Source organism: Somniosus microcephalus, unplaced genomic scaffold, assembly GCF_052327205.1.
Source record: "Somniosus microcephalus isolate GS21.2 unplaced genomic scaffold, FLI_Smic_1.0 unresolved_chr4, whole genome shotgun sequence".
Taxonomy (NCBI): Eukaryota; Metazoa; Chordata; class Chondrichthyes; order Squaliformes; family Somniosidae; genus Somniosus; species Somniosus microcephalus.
Genome location: NW_028225182.1, coordinates 31,108,623 through 31,123,543, shown reverse-complemented (window position 1 = coordinate 31,123,543; position 14,921 = coordinate 31,108,623).

Sequence of the window (14,921 nt, the reverse complement as noted above, 5' to 3'; positions counted from 1 at the left end):
CTAGTCCCGATCAGTACTAGCCAAGACCCGATAAAGTACTAGCCAAGTACCGATCAGTACTAGCCATGCCCCGAGCAGTACTAGCCAAGTCCCGATCAGTACTAGCCATGCCCCAATCAGTACTAGCCAAGCCCCGATCAGTACTAGCCATGCCCCGATCAATAATAGCCAAGTCCCGATCAGTACTAGCCAAGTCCTGATCAGTACTAGCCAAGTCCTGATCAGTACTAGCCAAGTCCCGATCAGTACCAGCCAAGTCCCGATCAGTACTAGCCAAGCCCCGATCAGTACTAGCCAGGTCCTGATCAGTATTGGCCAAGACCCGATCAGTACTAGTCAAGTGCCGATCAGTACTAGGCTAGTCCCGATCAGTACTAGTCAAGTCCCTATCAGTACGAGCCAAGTGCCAATCAGTACGAGCCAAGTCCCAATCAGTACTAGCTGAGTCCCGATCAGTACTAGCCAAGACCCGATCAGTACTGGTGAAGTGCCGATCAGTACTAGCCAAGTCCCGATCAGTACTAGCCAAGTCCCGATCAGTACTAGCCAAGAACCGATCAGTACTAGCCAAGAACCGATCAGTACTAGTCAAGTGCTGATCAGTACTAGCCTAGTCCCGATCAGTACTAGCCAAGAACCGATCAGTACTAGTCAAGTGCCGATCAGTACTAGCCAAGTCCCGATCAGTATTAGCCTTGTCCTAATCAGTACTATCCAAGCCCTGATCAGAACTAGCCAAGTCCCTATCAGTATCAGCCAAGTCCCGATCAGTTCTAGCCAAGTCCCGATCAGTACTAGCCAAGCCCTGATCAGTAGTAGCCTAGTCCCGATCAGTACTAGCCAAGCCCCGATCAGTACTAGCCAAGTCCCGATCAGTACCAGCCAAGTCCCGATCAGTACTAGCCAAGACCTGATCAGTGCTAGCCAAGCCCCGATCAGTACTAGCCAAGACCCTATCAGTACTAGCCAAGTCCCTATCAGTACGAGCAAACTCCCAATCAGTACTAGCCAAGTCCCAATCATTACTAGCGAAGTCCCGATCCGTACAAGCCAAGTCCCTATCAGTACTAGCCAAGAACCGATCAGTACTAGTCAAGTGCTGATTAGTACTAGCCAAACCCTGATCAGTATTAGCATAGTCCCGATCAGTACTAGCCAAGCTCCGATCAGTACTAGCCAAGTCCCGATCAGTACCAGCCAAGTCCCGATCAGTACGAGCCAAGTCCCGATCAGTACTAGCCAAGACCCGAGCAGTACTAGTCAAGTGCAGATCAGTACTAGTCTAGTCCCGATCAGCACTAGCCAAATCCGATCAGTACCAGCCAAGTCCCGATCAGTACTAGCCAAGCCCCGATCAGTACCAGCCAAGTCCCTATCAGTATCAGCCAAGCCCCGATCAGTACTAGCCATGCCCCGATCAGTACTAGCCAAGGCCCGATCAGTACTAGCCAAGACCCGATAAAGTACTAGCCAAGTACCGATCAGTACTAGCCATGCCCCGAGCAGTACTAGCCAAGTCCCGATCAGTACTAGCCATGCCCCGATCAGTACTAGCCAAGCCCCGATCAGTACTAGCCATGCCCCGATCAATAATAGCCAAGTCCCGATCAGTACTAGCCAAGTCCTGATCAGTACTAGCCAAGTCCTGATCAGTACTAGCCAAGGCCCGATCAGTACCAGCCAAGTCCCGATCAGTACTAGCCAAGCCCCGATCAGTACTAGCCAGGTCCTGATCAGTATTGGCCAAGACCCGATCAGTACTAGTCAAGTGCCGATCAGTACTAGGCTAGTCCCGATCAGTACTAGTCAAGTCCCTATCAGTACGAGCCAAGTCCCAATCAGTACGAGCCAAGTCCCGATCAGTACTAGCCAAGTCCCGATAAGTACTAGCCAAGTCCCGATCAGTACTAGCCAAGTCCCTATCAGTACTAGCCAAGTCCCGATCAGTACTAGCCAAGTCCCGATCAGTACTAGCCAAGACCCGATCAGTACTAGCCAAGTCCGTATCAGTACGAGCCAAGTCCCAATCGGCACTAGCCAAGTCTCAGTCAGTACTAGCCAAGATCCGATCAGTACTATCCAAGCCCCGATCAGTACTAGCCAAGTCCCGATCAGTACTAGCCAAGTCCCGATCAGTACCAGCCAAGTCCCGATCAGTACTAGCCGAGTCCCGATCAGTACTAGCCGAGTCCCGATCAGCACAAGCCAAGTCCCGATCAGTAATAGCCAAGTCACATTTAGTACTAGCCAAGCCCCGATCAGTACTAGCCAAGTCCCGATCAGTAGTAGCCATATCCCGATCAGAACAAGCCAAGTCCCGATCAGTACTAGCCAAGTCCCTATCAGTACTAGCCAAGTACTGATCAGTACTAGCCTAATTCCAATCAGTACTAGCCAAGCCCCGATCAGTACTAGCCAAGTCCCAATCAGTACTAGCCAAGTCCTGATCAGTACTAGCCAAATTCCGATCAGTACTAGCCAAGCCCCGATCAGTACTAGCTAAGTCCCGATCAGTAGTAGCCATATCCCGATCAGCACAAGCCAAGTCCCGATCAGTACAAGACAAGTCACATTTAGTACTAGCTAAGTCCTGATCAGTACTAGCTAAGTCCCGATCAATACTAGCCAAGTCCTGATCAGTACTAGCCAAGTCCCAATCAGTACTAGCCAAGTCCTGATCAGTACTAGCCAAATTCCGATCAGTACTAGCCAAGCCCCGATCAGTACTAGCCAAGTACAATCAGTACTAGCCAAGTCCTGATCACTACTAGCCAAATTCCGATCAGTACTAGCCAAGCCCCGATCAGTACTAGCTAAGTCCCGATCAATAATAGCCAAGTCCTGATCAGTACTAGCCAAGTCCCAATCAGTACTAGCCAAGTCCTGATCAGTACTAGCCAAATTCCGATCAGTGCTAGCCAAGCCCCGATCAGTACTAGCCAAGCCCCGATCAGTGCTAGCCTAGTCCCGATCAGTACTAGCCAAGTCCCGATCAGTACTAGCCAAGTACCGATCAGTACTAGCCAATCCCGATCAGTACTAGCCAACCCCGATCAATACTAGCCAATTCCCGATCAGTACTAGCCAATCCCGATCAGTACTAGCTAAGTCCCGATGAGTACTACCAATCCCGATCAGTGCTAGCCAAGTCCCGATCAGTACTATCCAAGTGCTGATCAGTACTAGCCAATTCCGATCAGTACTAGCCTAGTCCCAATCAGTACTAGCCAAGTCCCGATCAGTACTAGCCTAGTCCCGATCAGTACTAGCCAAGGCCCGATCAGTACTAGCCAAGACCCGATAAAGTACTAGCCATGTACCGATCAGTACTAGCCATGCCCCGAGCAGTACTAGCCAAGTCCCGATCAGTACTAGCCATGCCCCGATCAGTACTAGCCAAGCCCCGATCAGTACTAGCCATGCCCCGATCAATAATAGCCAAGTCCCGATCAGTACTAGCCAAGTCCTGATCAGTACTAGCCAAGTCCTGATCAGTATTGGCCAAGTCCCGATCAGTACCAGCCAAGTCCCGATCAGTACTAGCCAAGCCCCGATCAGTACTAGCCAGGTCCTGATCAGTATTGGCCAAGACCCGATCAGTACTAGTCAAGTGCCGATCAGTACTAGGCTAGTACCGATCAGTACTAGTCAAGTCCCTATCAGTACGAGCCAAGTCCCAATCAGTACGAGCCAAGTCCCAATCAGTACTAGCTGAGTCCCGATCAGTACTAGCCAAGACCCGATCAGTACTGGTGAAGTGCCGATCAGTACTAGCCAAGTCCCGATCAGTACTAGCCAAGTCCCGATCAGTACTAGCCAAGAACCGATCAGTACTAGCCAAGAACCGATCAGTACTAGTCAAGTGCTGATCAGTACTAGCCTAGTCCCCATCAGTACTAGCCAAGAACCGATCAGTACTAGTCAAGTGCCGATCAGTACTAGCCAAGTCCCGATCAGTATTAGCCTAGTCCTAATCAGTACTATCCAAGCCCTGATCAGAACTAGCCAAGTCCCTATCAGTATCAGCCAAGTCCCGATCAGTACTAGCCAAGTCCCGATCAGTACTAGCCAAGCCCTGATCAGTAGTAGCCTAGTCCCGATCAGTACTAGCCAAGCCCCGATCAGTACTAGCCAAGTCCCGATCAGTACCAGCCAAGTCCCGATCAGTACTAGCCAAGACCTGATCAGTGCTAGCCAAGCCCCGATCAGTACTAGCCAAGACCCTATCAGTACTAGCCAAGTCCCTATCAGTACGAGCAAAGTCCCAATCAGTACTAGCCAAGTCCCAATCATTACTAGCGAAGTCCCGATCCGTACAAGCCAAGTCCCTATCAGTACTAGCCAAGAACCGATCAGTACTAGTCAAGTGCTGATTAGTACTAGCCAAGCCCTGATCAGTATTAGCATAGTCCCGATCAGTACTAGCCAAGCTCCGATCATTACTAGCCAAGTCCCGATCAGTACCAGCCAAGTCCCGATCAGTACGAGCCAAGTCCCGATCAGTACTAGCCAAGACCCGAGCAGTACTAGTCAAGTGCAGATCAGTACTAGTCTAGTCCCGATCAGCACTAGCCAAGTCCCGATCAGTACCAGCCTAGTCCCGATCAGTACTAGCCAAGCCCCGATCAGTACCAGCCAAGTCCCTATCAGTATCAGCCAAGCCCCGATCAGTACTAGCCATGCCCCGATCAGTACTAGCCAAGGCCCGATCAGTACTAGCCAAGACCCGATAAAGTACTAGCCAAGTACCGATCAGTACTAGCCATGCCCCGAGCAGTACTAGCCAAGTCCCGATCAGTACTAGCCATGCCCCGATCAGTACTGGCCAAGCCCCGATCATTACTAGCCATGCCCCGATCAATAATAGCCAAGTCCCGATCAGTACTAGCCAAGTCCTGATCAGTACTAGCCAAGTCCTGATCAGTACTAGCCAAGTCCCGATCAGTACCAGCCAAGTCCCGATCAGTACTAGCCAAGCCCCGATCAGTACTAGCCAGGTCCTGATCAGTATTGGCCAAGACCCGATCAGTACTAGTCAAGTGCCGATCAGTACTAGGCTAGTCCCGATCAGTACTAGTCAAGTCCCTATCAGTACGAGCCAAGTCCCAATCAGTACGAGCCAAGTCCCAATCAGTACTAGCTGAGTCCCGATCAGTACTAGCCAAGACCCGATCATTACTGGTGAAGTGCCGATCAGTTCTAGCCAAGTCCCGATCAGTACTAGCCAAGAACCGATCAGTACTAGCCAAGAACCGATCAGTACTAGTCAAGTGCTGATCAGTACTAGCCTAGTCCCGATCAGTACTAGCCAAGAACCGATCAGTACTAGTCAAGTGCCGATCAGTACTAGCCAAGTCCCAATCAGTATTAGCCTAGTCCTAATCAGTACTATCCAAGCCCTGATCAGAACTAGCCAAGTCCCTATCAGTATCAGCCAAGTCCCGATCAGTACTAGCCAAGCCCTGATCAGTAGTAGCCTAGTCCCGATCAGTACTAGCCAAGCCCCGATCAGTACTAGCCAAGTCCCGATCAGTACCAGCCAAGTCCCGATCAGTACTAGCCAAGACCTGATCAGTGCTAGCCAAGCCCCGATCAGTACTAGCCAAGACCCTATCAGTACTAGCCAAGTCCCTATCAGTACGAGCAAAGTCCCAATCAGTACTAGCCAAGTCCCAATCATTACTAGCGAAGTCCCGATCCGTACAAGCCAAGTCCCTATCAGTACTAGCCAAGAACCGATCAGTACTAGTCAAGTGCTGATTAGTACTAGCCAAGCCCTGATCAGTATTAGCATAGTCCCGATCAGTACTAGCCAAGCTCCGATCAGTACTAGCCAAGTCCCGATCAGTACCAGCCAAGTCCCGATCAGTACGAGCCAAGTCCCGATCAGTACTAGCCAAGACCCGAGCAGTACTAGTCAAGTGCAGATCAGTGCTAGTCCAGTCCCGATCAGTACTAGCCAAGTCCCTATCAGTACGAGCCAAGTCCCAATCAGTACTAGCCAAGTACCAATCAGTAATAGCCAAGCCCCGATCAGTACTAGCCAAGATCTGATCATTACTGGGCAAGTGCCGATCAGTACTAGCCAACTCCCGATCAGTACTAGCCAACACCCGATCAGTACTAGCCTGATCCCGATCAGTACTAGCCAAGTCCCGATCAGTACTAGCCAAGTCCCGATCAGTACTAGCCAAGTCCCGATCAGTACTAGCCAAGTCCCGGTCAGTACCATCCAAGTCCCTATCAGAACCAGCCAAGTCCCGATCAGTACTAGACAAGTCCCGATCAGTACTAGCCAAGTCCCGATCAGTACTAGCCAAGTCCCGATCAGTACTAGCCAAGTCCCGATCAGTACTAGCCAAGTCCCGATCAGTACTAGCCAAATCCCTATCAGTACTAGCCAAGTCCCGATCAGTACTAGCCAAGTCCCGATCAGTACTAGCCAAGACCCGATCAGTACTAGCCAAGTCCGTATCAGTACGAGCCAAGTCCCAATCGGCACTAGCCAAGTCTCAGTCAGTACTAGCCAAGATCCGATCAGTACTATCCAAGCCCCGATCAGTACTAGCCAAGTCCCGATCAGTACTAGCCAAGTCACATTTAGTACTAGCCAAGTCCTGATCAGTACTAGCCAAATTCCGATCAGTACTAGCCAAGCCCCGATCAGTACTAGCTGAGTCCCGATCAGTAGTAGCCAAGACCCGAGCAGTACTAGTCAAGTGCAGATCAGTGCTAGTCCAGTCCCGATCAGTACTAGCCAAGTCCCTATCAGTACGAGCCAAGTCCCAATCAGTACTAGCCAAGTACCAATCAGTAATAGCCAAGCCCCGATCAGTACTAGCCAAGATCTGATCATAACTGGGCAAGTGCCGATCAGTACTAGCCAACTCCCGATCAGTCCTAGCCAACTCCCGATCAGTACTAGCCTGATCCCGATCAGTAGTAGCCATATCCCGATCAGCACAAGCCAAGTCCCGATCAGTAAAAGACAAGTCACATTTAGTACTAGCTAAGTCCTGATCAGTACTAGCTAAGTCCCGATCAATACTAGCCAAGTCCTGATCAGTACTAGCCAAGTCCCAATCAGTACTAGCCAAGTCCTGATCAGTACTAGCCAAATTCCGATCAGTACTAGCCAAGCCCCGATCAGTACTAGCCAAGTCCCAATCAGTACTAGCCAAGTCCTGATCACTGCTAGCCAAATTCCGATCAGTACTAGCCAAGCCCCGATCAGTACTAGCTAAGTCCCGATCAATAATAGCCAAGTCCTGATCAGTACTAGCCAAGTCCCAATCAGTACTAGCCAAGTCCTGATCAGTACTAGCCAAATTCCGATCAGTGCTAGCCAAGCCCCGATCAGTACTAGCCAAGCCCCGATCAGTGCTAGCCAAGTCCCGATCAGTACTAGCCAAGTCCCGATCAGTACTAGCCAAGTACCGATCAGTACTAGCCAATCCCGATCAGTACTAGCCAACCCCGATCAATACTAGCCAATTCCCGATCAGTACTAGCCAATCCCGATCAGTACTAGCTAAGTCCCGATGAGTACTACCAATCCCGATCAGTGCTAGCCAAGTCCCGATCAGTACTATCCAAGTGCTGATCAGTACTAGCCAATTCCGATCAGTACTAGCCTAGTCCCAATCATTACTAGCCAAGTCCCGATCAGTACTAGCTGAGTCCCGATCAGCACTAGCCTAGTCCCGATCAGTACTAGCCTAGTCCCGATCAGTACTAGCCAAGTCCCGATCAGTATTGGCAAGTCCTGATCAGTACTAGCCGAGTCCCGATCAGTACTAGCCAAGTCCCTATCAGTACTAGCCAAGTCCCGATCAGTACTAGCCAAGTCCCGATCAGTACTAACCTAGTCCTGATCAGTACTAGCCAAGTTCCTATCAGTACTAGCCAAGTCCCGATCAGTACTAGCCAAGTCCCGATCAATACTAGCCAAGTCCCGATCAGTACTAGCCAAGTCCCGATCAGTACTAGCCAAGTCCCAATCAATATTAGCCAAGCCCCGATCAGTACTAGCCAAGACCATATCAGTACCAGCCAAGTCCCTGTCAGTACCAGCCAAGTCCCGATCAGTACGAGTCAAGTTCCGATCAGTACTAGCCAAGTCCTGATCAGTACTATTCAAGTCCCAATCCATATTGGCCAAGTACCAAGCAGTACTAACCTAGTCCCGATCAGTACTAGCCAAGTCCCGATCAGTACTAGCCATGTCCCGATCAGTACTAGCAAAGTCCCGATCAGTACCATCCAAGTACCGATCAGCATGAGCCAAGTCCCGATAAGTACTGGCCAAGTACGAGTCGGAACTAGCCAAGTCCCGATCAGTACTAGCCAAGTCACAATTAGTCCTAGCCAAGTCACAGTTAGTATTTGCCACGACCCAATCAGTTTTAGCCAAGGCCCGATCGTACTAGCCAAGTTCCGATCAGTAATATCTGAGTCCCGATCAGTACTAGCCAAGTCCCGATCAGCACCAGCCAAGTCACGATCCGTACTAGCCAATTCCCTATCAGTTCTAGCCAAGAGTCGATCAGTACTAGCCAAGTCCCGATCAGTACCAGCCAAGTCCCGATCAGTACTATCCAAGTCCCGATCAGTACTAGCCAAGTCCCGATCAGTACTAGCCAAGTCCCGATCAGTACTAGCCAAGTCCCGATCAGTACTAGCCAAGTCCCGATCAGTACTAGCCAAGTCCCGATCTGTACTAGCCAAGCCCCGATCAGTACTAGCCAAGTCCCGATCAGTAGTAGACAAGTCATATTTAGTACTAGCCAAGTCCCGATCAGCACTAGCCAAGTCCCGATCAATACTAGCCAAGTCCTGATCAGTACAAGCCAAATTCCGATCAGTACTAGCCAAGCCCCGATCAGTACTAGCCAAGTCCCGATCAGTACTAGCCAAGTCCTGATCAGTACTAGCCAAGTCCCGATCAGTACTAGCCAATCCCAATCTGTACTAGCCAATCCCGATCAGTACTAGCTAAGTCCCGATTAGTACTACCAATCCCGATCAGTACTAGCGAAGTCCCGATCACTACTAGCCATGTCCCGACCAGTACTAGCCAATCCCGATCAGTACTAGCCAAGTCCCGATCAGTACTAGCAAAGTCCCGATCAGTACTAGCCGAGTCCCGATCAGTACTAGCCGAGTCCTGATCAGTACTAGCCAAGTCCCGATCAGTACTAGCCAAGTCCCGATCAGTACTAGCCAAGTCCCGATCAGTACTAGCCAAGTCCCGATCAGTACTAGCCAAGTCCCGATCAGTACTAGCCAAGTCCCGATCAGTACTAGCCAAGTCCCGATCAGTACTAACCTAGTCCCGATCAGTACTAGTCAAGTGCCGATCAGTACTAGCCAAGTTCCAATCTACGAGCCAATTCCTGATCAGTACTAGCCAAGTCCCGATCAGTACTAGTCAAGTGCCGATCAGTATTAGCCAAGTCCCAATCAGTACTAGCCAAGTCCCGATCAGTACTAGCCAAGTCCCGATCAGTACTAGCAAAGTCCCGATCAGTACTAGCACAGTCCCGATCAGTACCATCCAAGTACCGATCAGCATGAGCCAAGTCCCGATAAGTACTGGCCAAGTACGAGTCGGAACTAGCCAAGTCCCGATCAGTACTAGCCAAGTCACAATTAGTCCTAGCCAAGTCACAGTTAGTATTTGCCACGACCCAATCAGTTTTAGCCAAGGCCCGATCGTACTAGCCAAGTTCCGATCAGTAATATCTGAGTCCCGATCAGTACTAGCAAAGTCCCAATCAGCACCAGCCAAGTCACGATCCGTACTAGCCAAGACCAGATCAGTACTAGCCAAGTCCCGATCAGTACCAGCCAAGTCCCGATCAGTACTATCCAAGTCCCGATCAGTACTAGCCAAGTCCCGATCAGTACTAGCCAAGTCCCGATCAGTACTAGCCAAGTCCCGATCAGTACTAGCCAAGTCCCGATCTGTACTAGCCAAGCCCCGATCAGTACTAGCCAAGTCCCGATCAGTAGTAGACAAGTCATATTTAGTACTAGCCAAGTCCCGATCAGCACTAGCCAAGTCCCGATCAATACTAGCCAAGTCCTGATCAGTACAAGCCAAATTCCGATCAGTACTAGCCAAGCCCCGATCAGTACTAGCCAAGTCCCGATCAGTACTAGCCAAGTCCTGATCAGTACTAGCCAAGTCCCGATCAGTACTAGCCAATCCCAATCTGTACTAGCCAATCCCGATCAGTACTAGCTAAGTCCCGATTAGTACTACCAATCCCGATCAGTACTAGCCAAGTCCCGATCACTACTAGCCATGTCCCGACCAGTACTAGCCAATCCCGATCAGTACTAGCCAAGTCCCGATCAGTACTAGCAAAGTCCCGATCAGTACTAGCTGAGTCCCGATCAGTACTAGCCGAGTCCCGATCAGTACTAGCCAAGTCCCGATCAGTACTAGCCAAGTCCCGATCAGTACTAGCCAAGTCCCGATCAGTACTAGCCAAGTCCCGATCAGTACTAGCCAAGTCCCGATCAGTACTAGCCAAGTCCCGATCAGTACTAGCCAAGTCCCGATCAGTACTAACCTAGTCCCGATCAGTACTAGTCAAGTGCCGATCAGTACTAGCCAAGTTCCAATCTACGAGCCAATTCCTGATCAGTACTAGCCAAGTCCCGATCAGTACTAGTCAAGTGCCGATCAGTATTAGCCAAGTCCCAATCAGTACTAGCCAAGTCCCGATCAGTACTAGCCAAGTCCCGATCAGTACGAGCCAAGTCCCAATCAGTACTAGCCAAGTACCAATCAGTAATAGCCAAGCCCCGATCAGTACTAGCCAAGACCTGATCATTACTGGGCAAGTGCCGATCAGTACTAGCCAACTCCCGATCAGTACTAGCCAACTCCCGATCAGTACTAGCCTAGTCCCGATCAGTACTAGCCAAGTCCCGATCAGTACTTGCCAAGTCCCGATCAGTACTAGCCAAGTCCCGATCAGTACTAGCCAAGTCCCGATCAGTACCATCCAAGTCCCTATCAGAACCAGCCAAGTCCCGATCAGTACTAGACAAGTCCCGATCAGTACTAGCCAAGTCCCGATCAGTACTAGCCAAGTCCCGATCAGTAATAGCCAAGTCCCGATCAGTACTAGCCAAGTCCCGATCAGTACTAGCCAAGTCCCTATCAGTACTAGCCAAGTCCCTATCAGTACTAGCCAAGTCCCGATCAGTACTAGCCAAGTCCCGATCAGTACTAGCCAAGACCCGATCAGTACTAGCCAAGTCCGTATCAGTACGAGCCAAGTCCCAATCGGCACTAGCCAAGTCTCAATCTGTACTAGCCAAGATCCGATCAGTACTATCCAAGCCCCGATCAGTACTAGCCAAGTCCCGATCAGTACTAGCCAAGTCCCGATCAGTACTAGCCGAGTCCCGATCAGCACAAGCCAAGTCCCGATCAGTACTAGCCGAGTCCCGATCAGTACTAGCCGAGTCCCGATCAGTACTAGCCGAGTCCCGATCAGCACAAGCCAAGTCCCGATCAGTACTAGCCAAGTCACATTTAGTACTAGCCAAGCCCCGATCAGTACTAGCCAAGTCCCGATCAGTAGTAGCCATATCCCGATCAGAATAAGCCAAGTCCCGATCAGTACTAGCCAAGTCCCTATCAGTACTAGCCAAGCCCCTATCAGTACTAGCCAAGTCCCGATCAGTACTAGCCAAGTCCTGATCAGTACTAGCCAAGTCCCAATCAGTACTAGCCAAGTCCTGATCAGTACTAGCCAAATTCCGATCAGTACTAGCCAAGCCCCGATCAGTACTAGCTAAGTCCCGATCAGTAGTAGCCATATCCCGATCAGCACAAGCCAAGTCCCGATCAGTACAAGACAAGTCACATTTAGTACTAGCTAAGTCCTGATCAGTACTAGCTAAGTCCCGATCAATACTAGCCAAGTCCTGATCAGTACTAGCCAAGTCCCAATCAGTACTAGCCAAGTCCTGATCAGTACTAGCCAAATTCCGATCAGTACTAGCCAAGCCCCGATCAGTACTAGCCAAGTCCCAATCAGTACTAGCCAAGTCCTGATCAGTACTAGCCAAATTCCGATCAGTACGAGCCAAGCCCCGATCAGTACTAGCTAAGTCCCGATCAATAATAGCCAAGTCCTGATCAGTACTAGCCAAGTCCCAATCAGTACTAGCCAAGTCCTGATCAGTACTAGCCAAATTCCGATCAGTACTAGCCAAGCCCCGATCAGTACTAGCCAAGTCCCGATCAATACTAGCCAAGTCCTGATCAGTACTAGCCAAGCCCCGATCAGTACTAGCCAAGTCCCGATCAGTACTAGCCAAGTCCCGATCAGTACTCTTCCAATCCCGATCAGTACTAGCCAACCCCGATCAATACTAGCCAATTCCCGATCAGTACTAGCCAATCCCGATCAGGACTAGCTAAGTCCCGATGAGTACTACCAATCCCGATCAGTGCTAGCCAAGTCCCGATCAGTACTATCCAAGTGCTGATCAGTACTAGCCAATTCCGATCAGTACTAGCCTAGTCCCAATCAGTACTAGCCAAGTCCCGATCAGTACTAGCTGAGTCCCGATCAGCACTAGCCAAGTCCCGATCAGTACTAGCCTAGTCCCGAACAGTACTAGCCAAGTCCCGATCAGTACTAGCCAAGTCCCGATCAGTACTAGCCAAGTCCCGATCAGTACTAGCCAAGTCCCGATCAGTATTGCCAAGTTCCTATCAGTACTAGCCAAGTCCCGATCAGTACTAGCCAAGTCCCTATCAGTACTAGCTAAGTCCCGATCAGTACTAGCCAAGTCCCGATCAGTACTAACCAAGTCCCGATCAGTACTAGCCAAGTCCCAATCAATATTAGCCAAGCCCCGATCAGTACTAGCCAAGACCATATCAGTACCAGCCAAGTCCCTGTCAGTACCAGCCAAGTCCCGATCAGTACGAGCCAAGTCCCGATCAGTACTAGCCAGGTCCTGATCAGTACTATTCAAGTCCCAATCCATATTGGCCAAGTACCAAGCAGTACTAACCTAGTCCCGATCAGTACTAGCCAAGTCCCGATCAGTACTAGCCATGTCCCGATCAGTACTAGCAAAGTCCCGATCAGTACCATCCAAGTACCGATCAGCATGAGCCAAGTCCCGATAAGTACTGGCCAATAACGAGTCGGCACTAGCCAAGTCCCGATCAGTACTAGCCAAGTCACAATTAGTCCTAGCCAAGTCACAGTTAGTATTTGCCACGACCCAATCAGTTTTAGCCAAGGCCCGATCGTACTAGCCAAGTTCCGATCAGTAATAGCTGAGTCCCGATCAGTACTAGCAAAGTCCCAATCAGCACTAGCCAAGTCACGATCCGTACTAGCCAAGACCAGATCAGTACTAGCCAAGTCCCGATCAGCACCAGCCAAGTCCCGATCAGTACTAGCCAATTCCCTATCAGTTCTAGCCAAGAGTCGATCAGTACTAGCCAAGTCCCGATCAGTACCAGCCAAGTCCCGATCAGTACTATCCAAGTCCCGATCAGTACTAGCCAAGTCCCGGTCAGTACTAGCCAAGTCCCGATCAGTACTAGCCAAGCCCCGATCAGTACTAGCCAAGTCCCCATCAGTACTAGCCAAGTCCCGATCTGTACTAGCCAAGCCCCGATCAGTACTAGCCAAGTCCCGATCAGTAGTAGACAAGTCATATTTAGTACTAGCCAAGTCCCGATCAGCACTAGCCAAGTCCCGATCAATACTAGCCAAGTCCTGATCAGTACTAGCCAAATTCCGATCAGTACTAGCCAAGCCCCGATCAGTACTAGCCAATTCCCGATCAGTACTAGCCAAGTCCTGATCAGTACTAGCCAAGTCCCGATCAGTACTAGCCAATCCCGATCAGTACTAGCCAATCCCGATCAGTACTAGCCAAAACCCGATCTGTACTAGCCAATCCCGATCAGTACTAGCTAAGTCCCGATTAGTACTACCAATCCCGATCAGTACTAGCCATTTCCCGATCAGTACTAGCCAAGTCCCGACCAGTACTAGCCAATCCCGATCAGTACTAGCCAAGTCCCGATCAGTACTAGCAAAGTCCCGATCAGTACTAGCTGAGTCCCGATCAGTACTAGCCGAGTCCCGATCAGTACTAGCCAAGTCCCGATCAGTGCTAGCCAAGTCCCGATCAGTACTAGCCAAGTCCCGATCAGTACTAGCCAAGTCCCGATCAGTGCTAGCCAAGTCCCGATCAGTACTAGCCAAGTCCCGATCAGTACTAACCTAGTCCCGATCAGTACTAGTCAAGTGCCGATCAGTACTAGCCAAGTCCCAATCTACGAGCCAATTCCTGTTCAGTACTAGCCAAGTCCCGATCACTACTAGTCAAATGCCGATCAGTATTAGCCAAGTCCCAATCAGTACTAGCCAAGTCCCTATCAGTACTTGCTAAGTCCTGATCAGTACTAGCCAAGTCCCGATCAGTACTAGCCAAGTCCCAATCAATATTAGCGAAGCCCCGACCAGTACTAGCCAAGACCCTATCAGTACCAGCCAAGTGCCGATCAGTACTAGCCAAGTCCCAATCAATATTAGCCAAGCCCCGATCAGTACTCGCCAAGACCCTATCAGTACCAGCCAAGTGCCGATCAGTACTAGCCAAGTCCCAATCAATATTAGCCAAGCCCCGATCAGTACTAGCCAAGACCCTATCAGTACCAGCCAAGTCCCTGTCAGTACTAGCCAAGTCCCGATCAGTACCAGCCAAGTCCCGATCAGTACGAGCAAAGTCCCAATCAGTACTAGCCAAGACCCGATCAGTACTAGCTGTGATAAAAATAATAACTTCCGGGAAGTTATGTCATCACTTCCTGTGAACTGTGAACTGTGAACTATGAACTATGAACTGTGTACATACCTCAC